Source organism: Pleurodeles waltl, chromosome 9 (genome assembly GCF_031143425.1).
Source record: "Pleurodeles waltl isolate 20211129_DDA chromosome 9, aPleWal1.hap1.20221129, whole genome shotgun sequence".
NCBI lineage: Eukaryota > Metazoa > Chordata > Amphibia > Caudata > Salamandridae > Pleurodeles > Pleurodeles waltl.
Window position 1 is genome coordinate 1,180,010,856 of NC_090448.1, and position 17,547 is coordinate 1,180,028,402.

The 17,547-nt window shown below is 48.3% G+C and overlaps 1 protein-coding gene across 1 annotated transcript in view; it reads right to left on the bottom strand.

The window, feature by feature from the left end:
* Positions 1 to 17,547, bottom strand: part of BAZ1A (bromodomain adjacent to zinc finger domain 1A) — a 318,920-nt gene that overhangs the window by 86,404 nt on the left and 214,969 nt on the right. The gene's annotated exons all lie outside the window — the stretch shown is intronic.

Sequence of the window (17,547 nt, forward strand, 5' to 3'; positions counted from 1 at the left end):
TCAGCTCAACCCTGACTGCGAGCAGCAAGACAAAGAACAAGTGCAAAGCATTCAAACAGCAAAAATAACTGAAAGAAACTGACAACGCAATCAAGAAATTGGACACCATTTTAAAAAAATAGACTTTTTAAGACACCACAACGAACATCCACTGGAGGGTTTTTAAAGATATAGAACTGACAATGTACAGTAAATCAAAGTATATCACTCAACCTCAAACAATAAGAAATTTGGCACTTACAAACTTCACAAAAGAAGTTGGGCTAGCTGTACTGCGGTCACTTACGAGTCTCTTTAGGTGACCAGCTCCAGTATGGCAAGTTCGGGGGGCAAGCAAGGTCCTCAAGATCAGTTACCTCCACAGATGAGGCAGTCTCCAGGCAGTTCCGGGCACTTTATCCCCTTTGCAATGGATTCCTATGGAAGGTGTCCTGATGCTGAAGATCCATAACAATGCTGTGGATGTGATGTAGTCGACAGGGTCTACCTGTGGCTACTCTATCCATGAACGGGGTGAGGCAGTCCAGGTCACAGAGTCAACATCCCTGAACTAATAGTCACCTGGTATCACAGCCAAAGTAATATCCTTCACTGGACAATACCTCTACTTCTGGCCGACCAAGCTCTACTTGGATTACTCTCCCAGGTTCAGCAGACTCTGGTCCAACTTTGAGTGTCGCGTCATGGTCTCTGATGCTGCACTACAGCGATCTGAAGATTTTGGGTGACAAACTTGTCCAGCAGGCTTCTTAGCTGATTAGGCTTGTGGTGCGAACAGGAGATCAGTCAACTACTGTAAGGAAATGCCTCCTTGGCATGGTTAACTCCTGACTTTTTGCCTTTGCTGATGCCATGTTATGATGAAGTGTGCTGGGACCCTGCTAACCTGGCCCCAGCACCAGTGTGCTTTCCCTCCAGCCACTGCCCCCACTTTTGGCAGCAAGGCTGGAGGAGATAATGAGAAAAACAAGGAGGAGTCACCCACCAGTCAGGACAGCCCCTAAGGTGTCCTGAGCTGAGGTGACCCCTGCCTTGAGAAATCCTCCATCTAGAGTTTGGAGGATTCCCCAAATAGGATCAGGGATGTGCCTCCCTCCCCACAGGGAGGAGGCACAAAGAGGGTGTAGCCACCCTCAAGGACAGTAGCCACTGGCTACTGCCCTCCCAGACCTAAACACACTCCTAAATTCAGTATTTAGGGGCTCCCCAGATCCCTGGAAATCAGATTCCTGCAACCTGAAGAAAGGACTGCTGACGTACAAGCCTGCAGAAGACGAGAACTGATTTGGCCCCAGTCCTACCGGCCGGTCTCCAATTTCAAAAACCTGCTCCAGCGACGCATCCGACAGGGACCAGCAACCTCTGAAGCCTCAGAGGACTTCCCTGGACTACAGGACCAAGAAACTCCCATGAACAGCGGCCCCTGTTCAAAACCTGCATCTTCTTTGCAACAAAGAAGCAACTTTCAAAGACTTCACGTTTCCAGCCGGAAGCATGACACTTCACACACTGCACCCGACGCCCCCGGCTCGACTTGCAGAAAACCAACAACTCAGGGAGGACTCCCCCGGCAACTGCGAGCCCGTGAGTAACCAGAGACGAGCCCCCACAGCGATGCCTACAGAGAATCCAGAGGCTCCCCCTGATCGAGACTGCCTGTAAAAAGGGAATCCGATGCCTGGAACGAACACTGCACCCGCAGCCCCCAGGACCTGAAGGAACTGAACTCCAGTGCAGGAGCGACCCCCAGGCAACCCTCTGCCTAGCCCAGGTGGTGGCTACCCCGAGGAGCCCCCCCTGTGCCTGTCTGCATCATTGAAGTGACCCCCAGGTCCCTCCATTATTTTCAATCTAAAACCTGACGCCTGTTTGCACACTGCTCCCAGCTGCCCCTGTGCCACTGAGGGTGTACTTTCTGTGCCTTCTTGTGTCCCCCCTGGTGCTCTACAAAACCCCCCTGGTCTACCCCCTGAGGACGCAAGTACTTACCTGCTGGCAGACTGGAACCGGAGCATCCCTGTTCCCCATAGGCACCTATGTGTTTTGGGCACCTCTGACCGCTGCACCTGACCGGCCTTGAGCTGCTGGTGTGGTAACTTTGGGGTTGCCTTGAACCCCCAACGGTGGGCTGCCTATGCCCCAAACTTGAGACTTGTAAGGGTTTTACTTACCTTCAAAACTAACCTTTACTTACCTCCCCCAGACTGTTGATTTTTGCACTATGTCCACTCTTAAAATAGCTTATTGCCATTTATACAAAGACTGTATGTGATATTGCTTTTATTCAAGGTTCCTAAAGTATCTAAGTGAAGTACCTTACATTTACTGTATTAACTGTAAATCTTGAACCTGTGGTTCTTAAAATAAACTAAGAAAATATATTTTTCAATATAAAAACCTATTGGCCTGGAGTAAGTCTTTGAGTGTGTGTTCCTCATTTATTGCCTGTGTGTGTACAACAAATGCTTAACACTACCCTCTGATAAGCCTACTGCTCGACCACACTCACACAAAATAGAGCATTGGAATTATCTACTTTTACCACTATCTTAACTCTAAGGGGAACCCTTGGACTCTATGCACACTATTTCTTACTTTGAAATAGTACACACAGAGCCAACTTCATACAATCATTGTTACAACAAGTGCCTGAAGTCGTATACAATGGAAAAAGTTAAAAAAAAAAAAAAAAAAAAAAAAAAAAAAAAAAGCAGAAACCAGTGAATCACAACAAAAATCTGTCTCATCTGAGAAAGTAATGACAACCAAACCCAATGCCCATCCACTTAGAAGATCGATGGTTATGTACCTTTCGTACACAGCCAACAACTGATCAAAGCAGAGGATCGTCAATGTGTTATCTGTGCTTTAGCCAGTTCCAAAAAGGGTTCACAAAAGAACAAAGTACAGAGTATGTGAGTCTCAAAGGGCAAACGTGTTAATCTGCAGTTAAGTGTCTTTGAAGATGACGTTTTCTGACGAGTAGGTGATCTAAATAGTGAGGTGAATATATCTGTAGCAGATTTGCATGCCCATCCCAACTGCATGCATGCAAACATTCGAAAAAATCTATGTACGAGTTCCCAGCAGCAGCGTAACCACCAGCCTTCAGTTAAGTTTGCACTATATGAAAAAGCAAATTAAGTATTTAAGCCACTCGAGTGCTGGCTACTGGTTCACATCAGTGAGATTGGGGGATATAATGGTCAACATTGATGAAACTGTATTGACCCATGTAAGGAAATGCCTCCTTGGCATGGTTACCCCCTGACTTTTTGCCTTTGCTGATGCTATGTTTTGAATTGAAAGTGTGCTGAGGCCTGCTAACCAGGCCCCAGCACCAGTGTTCTTTCCCTAACCTGTACTTTTGATTCCACAATTGGCACACCCTGGCACCCAGATAAGTCCCTTGTAACTGGTACCTCTGGTACTAAGGGCCCTGATGCCAGGGAAGGTCTCTAAGGGCTGCAGCATGTATTATGCCACCCTAGAGACCCCTCACTCAGCACAGACACACTGCTTACCAGCTTGTGTGTGCTAGTGAGAACAAAATGAGTAAGTCGACATGGCACTCCCCTCAGGGTGCCATGCCAGCCTCTCACTGCCTATGCAGTATAGGTAAGACACCCCTCTAGCAGGCCTTACAGCCCTAAGGCGGGGTGCACTATACCATAGGTGAGGGTACCAGTGCATGAGCACTGTGCCCCTACAGTGTCCAAGCAAAACCTTAGACATTGTAAGTGCAGGGTAGCCATAAGAGTATATGGTCTGGGAGTCTGTTTTACACGAACTCCACAGCACCATAATGGCTACACTGAAAACTGGGAAGTTTGGTATCAAACTTCTCAGCACAATAAATGCACACTGATGCCAGTGTACATTTTATTGTAAAAAATACACCACAGAGGGCACCTTAGAGGTGCCCCCTGAAACTTAACTGACTATCTGTGTAGGCTGACTGGTTCCAGCAGCCTGCCACACTAGAGACATGTTGCTGGCCCCATGGGGAGAGTGCCTTTGTCACTCTGAGGCCAGTAACAAAGCCTGCACTGGGTGGAGATGCTAACACCTCCCCCAGGCAGGAGCTGTAACACCTGGTGGTGAGCCTCAAAGGCTCACCCCTTTGTCACAGCACCGCAGGACACTCCAGCTAGTGGAGTTGCCCGCCCCCTCCGGCCCCGGCCCCCACTTTTGGCGGCAAGGCCGGAGAAAATAATGAGAATAACAAGGAAGAGTCACTGGCCAGTCAGGACAGCCCCTAAGCTGTCCTGAGCTGAGGTGACTAACTTTTAGAAATCCTCCATCTTGCAGATGGAGGATTCCCCTAATAGGATTAGGGATGTGACCCGCTCCCCTTGGGAGGAGGCACAAAGAGGGTGTACTCACCCTCAGGGCTAGTAGCCATTGGCTACTAACCCCCCAGACCTAAACACGCCCTTAAATTTAGTATTTAAGGGCTCCCCTGAACCCAAAATTTTAGATTCCTGCAACAACAAGAAGAAGGACTGCCTAGCTGAAAACCCCTGCAGAAGAAGACCAGAAGACAACAACTGCCTTGGCTCCAGAAACTCACCGGCCTGTCTCCTGCCTTCCAAAGAACTCTGCTCCAGCGACGCCTTCCAAAGGGACCAGCGACCTCTGAATCCTCTGAGGACTGCCCTGCTTCGACGACGACAAGAAACTCCCGAGGACAGCGGACCTGCTCCAAAAAGACTGCAACTTTATCCAAAGGAGCAGCTTTAAAGAACCCTGCAATCTCCCCGCAAGAAGCGTGAGACTTGCAACACTGCACCCGGCGACCCCGACTCGGCTGGTGGAGAACCAACACCTCAGGGAGGACCCCCGGACTACTCTACGACTGAGTACCAAAACCTGTCCCCCCTGAGCCCCCACAGCGCCGCCTGCAGAGGGAATCCCGAGGCTTCCCCTGAACGCGACTCTCTGAAACCTAAGTCCCGACGCCTGGAAAAGACCCTGCACCCGCAGCCCCCAGGACCTGAAGGACCGGACTTTCACTGCAGAAGTGACCCCCAGGAGTCCCTCTCCCTTGCCCAAGTGGAGGTTTCCCCGAGGAAGCCCCCCCTTGCCTGCCTGCAGCGCTGAAGAGATCCCTTGATCTCTCATTGACTTCCATTGCGAACCCGACGCTTGTTCTAACACTGCACCCGGCCGCCCCCGCGCCGCTGAGGGTGAAATTTCTGTGTGGGCTTGTGTCCCCCCCGGTGCCCTACAAAACCCCCCTGGTCTGCCCTCCGAAGACGCGGGTACTTACCTGCTGGCAGACTGGAACCGGGGCACCCCCTTCTCTCCATTGAAGCCTATGCGGTTTGGGCACCACTTTGAACTCTGCACCTGACCGGCCCTGAGCTGCTGGTGTGGTAACTTTGGGGTTGCTCTGAACCCCCAACGGTGGGCTACCTTGGACCAAGAACTGAACCCTGTAAGTGTCTTACTTACCTGGTAAAACTAACAAATACTTACCTCCCCCAGGAACTGTGAAAATTGCACTAAGTGTCCACTTTTAAAGTAGCCATTTGTGAATAACTTGAAAAGTATACATGCAATTGAAATGATTCAAAGTTCCTAATGTACTTACCTGCAATACCTTTCAAACAAGATATTACATGTTAAATTTGAACCTATGGTTCTTAAAATAAACTAAGAAAATATATTTTTCTATAACAAAACCTATTGGCTGGATTTGTCTCTGAGTGTGTGTACCTCATTTATTGTCTATGTGTATGTACAACAAATGCTTAACACTACTCCTTGGATAAGCCTACTGCTCGACCACACTACCACAAAATAGAGCATTAGTATTATCTCTTTTTACCACTATTTTACCTCTAAGGGGAACCCTTGGACTCTGTGCATGCTATTCCTTACTTTGAAATAGCACATACAGAGCCAACTTCCTACAACCCATAATAATGAAATTACGATTTTTAACAATGAGCCACTTATGGTGTTCTCAGTTCATCTGACTCCTGAGGTTCTTGCTGCCAAAATAAGATCAAAGCATCCAGTAAAACAAGCAGGAACCATTTTAAGAAACGTCCCAAAAGATTTAGATTTTGGACTTAATTACAAATTTTGGGATGCCCCAGAGCTCCGCAAATCTTGGGAGTCAACACAAATGCCTGTGTCCCATGAAGTCCTTTCTTTTTAAAATGTTTTTAGAGATGACTAATTGAAAATTAATGGACCATTGTGAAACTGTTCCTCACCACTAACTTGTGGGAAAGAGGGGGGAACGTTTTAATGAACATGTTGAAAGCCTTCATTTCATGCAGCAGGGAAACCCTTTTGAAATGACAGACTGGGCGTGACCAAATGATGTGTGGATAGCGATATAAAGACACTACTGGATGTCCTGGAACATGGATCGAAACTATACGTGGACCTGAAGCAGGAAAGATCTGTACTGAAAGAGAAAAGGCTGTCTGACAATCACTAAAGCTAAACTTACACACTTTGGTTGGACGAAACTCTTACTATGGCAATTAGCCACAAAAAAAAGGGGATACAAAAAAAAATCCTTCGCAAGCACATAGATGGATGTAGCAAAAGAAAGGGATGAATTTATCAAGGACATTCAGTACCAAGATCTTCTTCCAAAAAACACATTATTTGATGGAGACCCTGCAACCAAACCAGTGAAGCACAAACTTGTACAAGAGCTCGAAAAAAACTTTCACCTGAAGAACTTCAATTTGAAAAGGTGTCCTCATTGAAAACTGCTCTCTTTGTGAGCTATGTGTCACAACTGCGAATGGCCAAAATTTTATCCAGGCAGCGGTCGTTCAGACTGTTTCACAGATATAAAAAAGTCAGTGTGCACCTTGTAAGAATTGCAACATTGTCTTTGACGAACCAGTTACTTACGTTCAGTAACAAAACATCTGGAAGAGACATTCTAGTTGCAGATTCCTTACCTTAGAATTTCCCCCAGGAGTCAGACTTGTCTGGAGATTTTTCTTTAGAAGTGCCCTTGTGTGCTGTCAGGTGGATTTGGTTGAGACTATCAGTCGGTGTGGTGGTCGCCGTGATGACGTTGCAGTCATATAGGTGCCACCCGGGCGCACTGATGTCAGTTTCTTTTTAAGACTTTCCATGCCAGAAGCACGGAGCCATTATCACAGACTGAGCTAGGCCCCTGAAATAGAAGTCCCTGTCCCTAAAAATCAGTTCACAGAACAGGGAGGAAGGGTGGGTTGGTAAGGAATCTGCAACTAGAATATGTGTCTACCAGTTAATTTGTCACCAAAGGTAAGTGACTTATCCAGCTGAAAAATACTTCTAGTTACAGGTTCCCTACCTTGGAATAGACACCCAAGCAGTACCATCCCCCGAGGCGGGTCTGCAGACTAAGATCATACTTGGAAGTCCCGCCAGACAGAACAGCCAAAATAGCAATCCCTGCGGATCCGACTGTCCAGGCAGTAGTGTTTAGTGAACGTGTGCAGGGACGCCCACGTTGCAGCCTGGCAGATGTCCAGGACTGGAACTACACATGCTAACAGTGGTTGTAGAGAACAACCCATCTAGAGATGGTTCTCTTCTGAACCACCCGTCCTTTCTTCGCATCCACATAACCCACAAAGAGTTGATCGTCCACCTGGAAGTCTTTGATATGACTGAGGTAAAACGCCAATACTCTTTTTGGATCCAGACTGAGTCTCTCCTCCTCACAAGAAGGATGTGGGGGTGCCTAAAAAGTAGGCAAGTTGATGGACTGGCCTACATGAAAGGGTGTGACCACTAACTAGGAAAAAGGCCCTAGTACAAAGCACCACTTTGTCAGGATGGGCAGAGATGAAGGGTGGCTTCGAAGAAAGAGCTTGCAGCTCACTCACTTTCCGTGCAGGTGATGACCACAAGGATGGCCGTTTTTAAGGTGAGGCGACGAAGAGGACAATAATGAGCAGGCTCAAAAGGAGCACACACGAGGAAAATGAGTATCAGGTTTAAATCCCACTGAGACATGATGAACAGGGTAGGCTGAAACATGTGGGTAAGGCCTTTGAGGAATCTCCCAACAATGGGAGATTTAAACAAGGAGGGCTGATCAGGAAGTCTGAGGAAGGCAGAGATGGCAGACAGAACTCTCAAGGGTGCCCATAGCAGAGTCTTGTTGGGTAAGAGTATAAACAGAGCTTCAGACAGAGGTGCAGAAATTAGAACAACAGTTTTGTTGGTACACCATGCCACAAATTCATGCCGACAGATGTATATCGTTTTGGTGGAGGGACACCTGGTTGCCAAGATAACATCAAACTTTGGGCGGAAGGTCGAAAGCTGTCAACTGCCAAAGCTCAACTGCCACACAAGAAGGCAGAGTCTGGACAGGTTCGGGCATAGAACCCTCCCCCGCTGCTGCGACAGAAGATCCTCCTGAAGAGGTAGCATGAGTGGAGGATCGATGACCATGCTCAGAAGTTGGGATACCATATTGTCCAGACCCAATCCAGACCAACAAGAATTACTTGGGACCGGTCATTCTTGATCTTACTGAGAACTCTTGGAATAAGTGGTATTGGTAGAAAGGTACAGGAGGCCTGAGTTCCACCTGAGCCAAAAAAGCAATGTCAAGCGAGTGCCGCCTTGGAAACTCCAAAACACAAAACAGCTGACGTACATCCTCTGCTGAGGCAAACACATCTAACCAAGGCACTCCCCACTGCAGAAAGACTTTGCGCCACCTCCGGATGGAGACGCCATTCATAATCGACTGTGCATTGACAGCTAAGTTCGTCTGCTCTGGCGTTTAGAGAGCCACCAGGGATCTGCCCTGACATTCATGCCACGTCCAGAGAAGCAGGACCTCTTGACAAAGGGTCCACAACCCCCACCCTGCTTGTTGCAGTACCACTGGGCAGTGGTACTGTCTGAACACCTGCACCACTTTACCTTTGAGAGAGTGAAGAAATGCTTTCAATGCAAGTCTGAGCGCCCTGAGCTCCAGAATGCTGATGTGGAGCCTGCACTACACCAGACCAGAAGCCTCTGATGTACGCCTCTCCCATGTGGCCACCGCATCCTAGGAGTGACGCATCTGTCACTACTGTCAGATCTGGTTGGAGAGGGATCTGCCTCTGACCTAATTGTGGTTCTTTGCCACCACTGCAGATATTGCACAGTTCCCTCATATCTGGACCATGGAACTTCAAGTCCCAGTGCAGAGCTCACATAAGCAAGCAGCCTCGGAGTCCTTCTCACCCAAACTCAAGACAGAAGCTGAAACAACTGTATCGGCCTGAATATCCTGGACTCGCCATTCGGGAGGATAGGCCCGAAACTCCACTGTGTCCAGAACATCTCCAATGAAAGCGAGCATCTGAGAGGGAGTCAGGTGTGACTTCGGCATGTTTCTATTAAACCCCAACGAATCCAAGAGGCTTGCCGTAGTCTGTAGTTGGGAGACAACCACCTGGGGTGGGCTATGCCTTCAAAAGCCAGTCGTTGGGGAAGACAAACCCCTAGCCGTCACAGATGAGCTACGGCCACTGCCACTTTCGTGCACACCTGAGGGGCGCTTGTAAGGCCTAAGGGGCGCACAGTAAACTGAAAGTGCTTGTGACCTACCATGAACCGCAAGTAACATCTGTGGGAAGGAAGGGAATTTAAAAGTAGACATTCTGCAAGTCCAACCCTACCATCCAATTTCCAGGGACCTGCGCCAGAGCGAGCATTTTGAACTTCTCCTTTCTGAGGAAGAGATTAAGGAACCAGAGATCTAGGACAGGGCAGAGGCCCTTGTCCATTTTGAGCACCAGAAAGTAGCAGAAATAACAATCAAAACCTGCTTCTGGCACAGGGACCCTCTCTATGGCTCCCTTGGCCAAGAGAGCCCTAACCATCTCACTAAGAAGTGCCAAGTGATCCTCCATCATCAGATTGTAGGGTGGTGGCATGGCCAGAGGGTTAGCCTTGAAGGGGAGGGAGTAGCCCCTTCAGACAATCTGCAATAGCCACCTGTCCATTGTGATGGATTTCCAGTGGGGTAGGTGATGGCGAATCCTGCCTCCAACTGTTCCACAATGAGGCAAAAGACTTGGAAGGTTTGGAGGCTGCAGCAGGAAGGGGCGGTGAACAGGGTCGACTGCTGGCTCCCTGATCCATAGGCATGTTGGATCCCGTATCCTCATCGAGGCTGGGCAGCATGCATGTGGCTGGAGGGAAATTGACAAGGTTCGGTCCCCAAGGGGAGGTATGTAAACACACTATTATGTACACATTAGAAATCAGCAATTAGCATGGAAAGCAAATAGGCATTGGTAAAACCAATAGCAAATAATGAGCCACAGGGTGAATACCAAACCATATACTAAGTGGAATGTGTAAGGCAGTCTCCTGCCCAAGGATGTGGAATCAAGAGCGGAGCAGGAGTAGCTAAGAACCCCAAAAGGTAAGTACCAGGGTGCCCCAACCTACCAGCAGAGAAGAGGTAAGTACCTGGTTTTCCCCAAACCCACAGGAGAACTTTGGAAAAGGATTGTGCAAGACCCAACCAAGACTTGAAGAACCCAAAGGGGGATCCTGACAGAAGAGGACCTGCAAAGGAAGGTGACCCAGTCCAGTTCGAGTGTCTGGTTGTGCCAGGAGCCACTACCCACCCTTCTGTGGATGCAGGACCAGGCAGACGGTGGCCGAAGAAGGCCACAGTGCAGCACCAGAGATGAAGAGGAGTCCCAGAAGTGATGCAGATGGTGTCCCAAGTCAGCTGTCGGGTTGCAGCTGGTCAGTGATGGAGAAGAACCACCAACAAGCCTTGAAAAATGCAGGAGAAGGAAATGAAGTGTTGCAAGGCTAAAGTGGACCAGCAAGGACCAGGGGACTCGACCCTTGGAGGGGAGTCCAAGGTGATCCTCAGAAGCCGGGAGAGCCAGCAGAAGGATGCAGCCCCCACAGGCAACTCACAGGCAGCAGGCACAGCAAGTCGCAGTGAGGCCCACTCAGCACACCTGAAGAGGAGTCCCATGTCGTTGGAACAGCAGAGGAGACGGTGCTTGGCAGGGTGAAGTGCTGGGGGCTGGGGCTACACGGAGCTTGAAGGGCCCTTGGAGCAAAAGCAAACACGCCTTGATAGCTGCAAGAGTCGCAGTGCACAGGAGTACTGTAGGAAGTTGGCTCTGTATGTGCTATTTCAAAGCAAGGAATAGCATGCACAGAGTCCAAGGGTTCCCCTTAGAGGTAAGATAGTGGCAAAAAGAGATAATACTAATGCTCTATTTTGTGGTAGTGTGGTCGAGCAGTAGGCTTATCAAAGGAGTAGTGTTAAGCATTTGTTGTACATACACAGGCAATAAATGAGGAACACACACTCAGACAAATCCAGCCAATAGGTTTTGTTATAGAAAAATATATTTTCTTAGTTTATTTTAAGAACCACAGGTTCAAATTCTACATGTAATATCTCATTTGAAAGGTATTGCAGGTAAGTACTTTAGGAACTTTGAATCATTACATTAGCATGTATACTTTTTACATAAAACACAATAAGCTGTTTTAAAAGTGGACAGTGCAATTTTCACAGTTCCTGGGGGAGGTAAAGTATTGTTAGGTTTCACAGGTAAGTAAGTCACTTACAGGTTTCAGTTCTTGGTCCAAGGTAGCCCACCGTTGGGGGTTCAGAGCAACCCCAAAGTCACCACACCAGCAGCTCAGGGCCGGTCAGGTGCAGAGGTCAAAGAGGTGCCCAAAACACATAGGCTTCAATGGAGAGAAGGGGGTGCCCCGGTTCCGGTCTGCCAGCAGGTAAGTACCCGCGTCTTCGGAGGGCAGACCAGGGGGGTTTTGTAGGGCACCGGGGGGGGGACACAAGTCAGCACAAAAAGTACACCCTCAGCAGCGCGGGGGCGGCCGGGTGCAGTGTGCAAACATGCGTCGGGTTTTCAATGGTTTCCTATGGGAGATCAAGGGATCTCTTCAGCGTTGCAGGCAGGCAAGGGGGGGGCTCCTCGGGGTAGCCACCACCTGGGCAAGGGAGAGGGCCTCCTGGGGGTCACTCCTGCACAGGAGTTCCGTTCCTTCAGGTGCTGGGGGCTGCGGGTGCAGGGTCTTTTCCAGCCGTCGGGAAATGGAGTTCAGGCAGTCGCGGTCAGGGGGAGCCTCGGGATTCCCTCTGCAGGCGTCGCTGTGGGGGCTCAGGGGGGACAACTTTGGTTACTCACAGTCTTGGAGTCGCCGGAGGGTCCTCCCTGAGGTGTTGGTTCTCCACCAGTCGAGTCGGGGTCGCCGGGTGCAGTGTTGCAAGTCTCACGCTTCTTGCGGGGAGTTGCAGGGGTCTTTAAATCTGCTCCTTGAAACAAAGTTGCAGTTCTTTTGGAGCAGTGCCGCTGTCCTCTGGAGTTTGTCTTTCTCGAAGCAGGGCAGTCCTCAGAGGATTCAGAGGTCGCTGGTCCCTTGGAAAGCATCGCTGGAGCAGGTTTCTTTTGGAAGGCAGGAGACAGGCCGGTAAGTCTGGGGCCAAAGCAGTTGGTGTCTTCTGTTCTTCCTCTGCAGGGGTTTTTCAGCTCAGCAGTCCTCTTCTTCTTGTAGTTTCAGGAATGAAAATGTCACTTACCCAGTGTACATCTGTTCGTGGCATCAGTCGCAGTAGATTCGCATGTTTTGCAATAGCTCGCCATCTGGTGTTGGGCCGGAGTGTTACAAGTTGTTTTTCTTCGAAGAAGTCTTTCGAGTCACGGGACCGAGTGACTCCTCCTTTTGTCTCCATTGCGCATGGGCGTCGACTCCATTTAAGGGCGTGTTTAGGTCTGGGGGGTTAGTAGCCAATGGCTACTAGCCCTGAGGGTGGAGTACACCCTCTTTGTGCCTCCTCCCAAGGGGAGGGGGTCACATCCCTAATCCTATTGGGGGAATCCTCCATCTGCAAGATGGAGGATTTCTAAAAGTTAGAGTCAATTCAGCTCAGGACACCTTAGGGGCTGTCCTGACTGGCCAGTGACTCCTCCTTGTTGTTTTCTTTGTTTCCTCCGGCCTTGCCGCCAAAAGTGGGGGCCGTGGCCGGAGGGGGCGGGCAACTCCACTAGCTGGAGTGTCCTGCGGTGCTGTGACAAAGGGGTGAGCCTTTGAGGCTCACCGCCAGGTGTTACAGCTCCTGCCTGGGGGAGGTGTTAGCATCTCCACCCAGTGCAGGCTTTGTTACTGGCCTCAGAGTGACAAAGGCACTCTCCCCATGGGGCCAGCAACATGTCTAGTGTGGCAGGCTGCTGGAACCAGTCAGCCTACACAGGTAGTTGGTTAAGGTTTCAGGGGGCACCTCTAAGGTGCCCTCTGGGGTGTAGTTTACAATAAAATGTACACTGGCATCAGTGTGCATTTATTGTGCTGAGAAGTTTGATACCAAACTTCCCAGTTTTCAGTGTAGCCATTATGGTGCTGTGGAGTTCGTGTAAAACAGACTCCTAGACCATATACTCTTATGGCTACCCTGCACTTACAATATCTAAGGTATTGCTTAGACACTGTAGGGGCACAGTGCTCATGCACTGGTGCCCTCACCTATGGTATAGTGCACCCTGCCTTAGGGCTGTAAGGCCTACTAGAGGGGTGACTTATCTATACCTGCATAGGCAGTGAGAGGCTGGCATGGCACCCTGAGGGGAGTGCCATGTCGACTTACTCGTTTTGTTCTCACTAGCACACACAAGCTGGCAAGCAGTGTGTCTGTGCTGAGTGAGGGGTCTCCAGGGTGGCATAAGACATGCTGCAGCCCTTAGAGACCTTCCTTGGCATCAGGGCCCTTGGTGCCAGGGGTACCACTTACAAGGGACTTATCTGGATGCCAGGGTGTGCCAGTTGTGGAATCAAAAGTACAGGTTAGGGAAAGAACACTGGTGCTGGGGCCTGGTTGGCAGGCCTCAGCACACTTTCAATTCAAAACATAGCATCAGCAAAGGCAAAAAGTCAGGGGGTAACCATGCCAAGGAGGCATTTCCTTACAAGTACTGTCCTTCAAGGAGAGGCAAGGGCTTACCACCTCCCAAGTAGGACAGTTGGCAGAGAGGACCAAGGGGTCCACTCCAGACCACCACCTGTAATGCAGGATCCACGCTGTTCTGGGGGAAAGCAGATCCATGCAACCAGACATCATTACAGTTGGTGCCTGCAGATGCATGGGAATGACTCCTTCACTCCAAGGGAGATTCCTTCTTATTTCTTGTGCAGGCTGAAGACTTACCTTCCTCAGAATGCACAGCTAGGAAAATGTGCAGTTGCTGGAAGGAGCCAGAAAAACAATGTTGCAGAGAGTCGTCACTGAATTCGCAGATACTTGCTGGAGAGTCCAGTTGCAGTCCAAGTGGCCAGAAGATGAACAATGCAGGGGAGTCCTGCTGGAATCCTGCACAGCGAATCGGTGGATCCACCCAAGAGAGAGTCTCTAAATAGCCCTAAAAGGGGGTTCGGTCACCTTCAAGGTGACCACCTATCACGAGGGGACTGTGACATCACCTGCCTGACCTGGCCACTCAGATGCTCCCAGGGGCCTAGGCACATCTTGGAATCAAGATGGTAGAATCAAGTTACCACCTGAAGGAGCTCTGGGCACCACCCCAGGGGAGGTGATGGACAGGGGAGTGGTCACTCCCCTTTCCTTTGTCCACATTCATGTCAGAGTAGGGACCGGGGGTCCCAGGACTCAATCCAAACCAGTTTATGCAAGGAGGGCACCATACGTGTCCTTCAAACCATACCAGTGGCTTGGGGCTACCCTTCCCAAGCCCTGTCACACCTATTTCCAAGGGAAGAGGGCAGTGCCTCCCTCTCCCACAGGAAATCCTTTGTTCTGCCTTCCCCCGGTTGAGCTGGTCAAGCAGCAGGAGGGCAGAAACCAGTCTGGACGGTGGCAGCTGCACGGGCTGCTTGCAAATCCCTGAAAGACTAGTAGGAGCTAAATCTTTGTACTTGAGTAAGAGCATGTGGAGATTTTGAAAGAGATGTGACTGTGTTGTTTACCAGTTCTATCTTGTGGTGTTTGAGAGAAGCTGGATTATTAACTAACAATACCAGCAATGAATGGCGTCTTGTATAGTCAATTAACCTGGTGCCTAAGTAGTAAAAAGCAAGTTTCAATATGGAATTCTGGTAGTGGCTCAAAGGACAGTCTCTCTTGGGAAAATGCACAAAAAGGACTACATCAGCATTTAAACATTAAAGTAAACAAACTGACAGAACTACCCATATCAATGTGTATTTTGGTACCAAATCTCACCATTAAAATAACATCAACGCAACAAAAACGGGCAAAGGAGACCAAGAGTCAGGCTATTTAAAAGAAAAGCAAAGAGTATTCCTGGAAAACAATGACGATCTTGAAAGTCAATGTCTTCCAGGCTGTGCTTTTCAGAACAGCTACTCGTGGACCAGCACTTCATTTGTTTTTAAGCACTGAAACCCACAATTCCTGCCCTCTGCTCCAGCCTGAACGGTCTTACAAATACTTAATCTTTTAGCAAAATGCTCCCTGTTAAAGTCTTAGTCGCTAGCAGGAAGAAATACCTATGTGCCCAAAGACTGTTTAACTTATAGTGACAAGTAGAGTTCATCCGCAGATGTGCCCAAACTCTTAGGTGCTCATTTGGTAAACAGAGGCCATGGGTTTCCAATGAGAAGTAAACTTAATACCGTTTACGGCTACAAGAGACACGTCTAGTCTCACTGCCAATAAGGCTGAACATCTTCCTCCTTGATACTCCCAAAGATCCCACACTGCTATGAAAAGGCTTCCTGGCACAAATAGCAGGCAGAGGGTGACCGGCTCAACCGCTCTACAACTAGGGCTTGAATGTGAGCCTAAGCTGCCACTCACCTGCTAGTGCTTCTCCAAAGTTGCTCCTTTGCCCATTTCTGCCCTTTATCGCCCTGTGGATTTCAGAAGACCAGCTTCCCTGACCCCCAGGACCCCCTCACAGAAACTTCCAGGGGAGCGACTACCTCTAATGCACAGTTCTTTAGAAACCACCTAATGATCCAGTTTATGAGGCTGTGATGCCTCAGGCAAAGTAACAATTAAAAACGTCTACTCATGATTTAAACTAGCATTTTAAGTTCAATAATGTATTAGATATGCAACATATTAAAATGCCTGGAAGACAGAGGTTCCGGTGGGTCTTTAACAAAAGTCACAGCAATATGGATTTTATACAGACAGGCGACTGCAAATGGCAAAGACAGCTTCAGTAAGCGCAGTAATTCACACTTTGGATTTCCGTTCCGTTATTGCAAGTCAGCTACACACTTGGAATGTGTCTCTTCTAAACAATATTTACTTAGGCCTTCCAGGCTTTAGAGTGTGTTTTCAGGGGACACGTGTTATAGAAATAGGCTTTCAAACACAAAAAAGGCTTATTTTGACTGTTGCTGCTTTGATCTGTAGGAGCTAGGGGCCAGATGTAGCAAGCAGTTTTGCCCATTCTGTGTCTATGGGAAAATGTGTTCGTACATATGGTCCCAAGTTTTTCACGCCTTCCGGGAGGTTGGTGCAATCAACACAAGACGTTTATGACACTAGTGCACTCTGTGGTAATATTGTTAATTTAGCTAGGAATTAATTAACCCAACTCAGGTTAACTAAATGTACTGGTCACCTTTGAGGGATCAAAGCACGTGCACTGTGAGGTGTTTAAAAGCCTCTCAGATTTCCAAGTGAAAATATAGCAGCAAATCCAGTGCAAAACAAATGAAAGAAAAACACAACAGTTACAAACGTTGCAGTCATCTGGCTCGGAATCCTTAGTAAAGATATGCAATAAAAATAAGAAAACTTATTTGAGAAGATCATTCACATTTGGCCTGTTGAAGTCAGACCTCACTTGAATGGGCCCTCTGTTCAACCACAAGGATCACATTTGTTCATTTTCCAGGACTAAAATTGGATGAACTTTTGAACAAAAAGAGGAAATTAGTATTTCTCTGAGCTTTCAATCTAAAGCAAGAATATTAAGATTATTTGGAGATAGTGGAATTTGATACAGCGACAGACTTTAAAGCCTTTCACAATGAAAATTCAATGCTCGAGAAGAAGAGAAGAAATACTATAGATCAAGAAATGAACCAGCGATAATGAAACATGTACTAAACAGAGATCCAACAGACAGGAACGCTCCACTGATACAACTAAAGCACTGGATCATGAAAAGATAACATCCTTACAGTGGGAAACTGATAATTTGTATTGCACGCCAAATGGTCTCTGTTCAAAATCATGGACCAGCTGACATGTAATACAAGCCTGAGAATGTTTAAGTGTCTGTGTTGAGAAAAACACATTAAGAAGACAAATATATAAAGGAAAAAATAATCAGATTAAACTAATAAAATCATCTTAAGGTTAGGAAACACAAGATCGACAAAAGCAATGCAGTTTAAGGAGGTGGTCCAAAATATACAACTGAGAAACATGGCTCGCCCCAAAAGAGACTAACAGCATGGCGACTAATTATAGACCCACAACGATGGCTCTGGCATTCAGAACCAACATATTTTTCCTACAAGTGTGTGACATTCACCCAAGAAAGATGGAGCAGCCTATGATATGCAGGT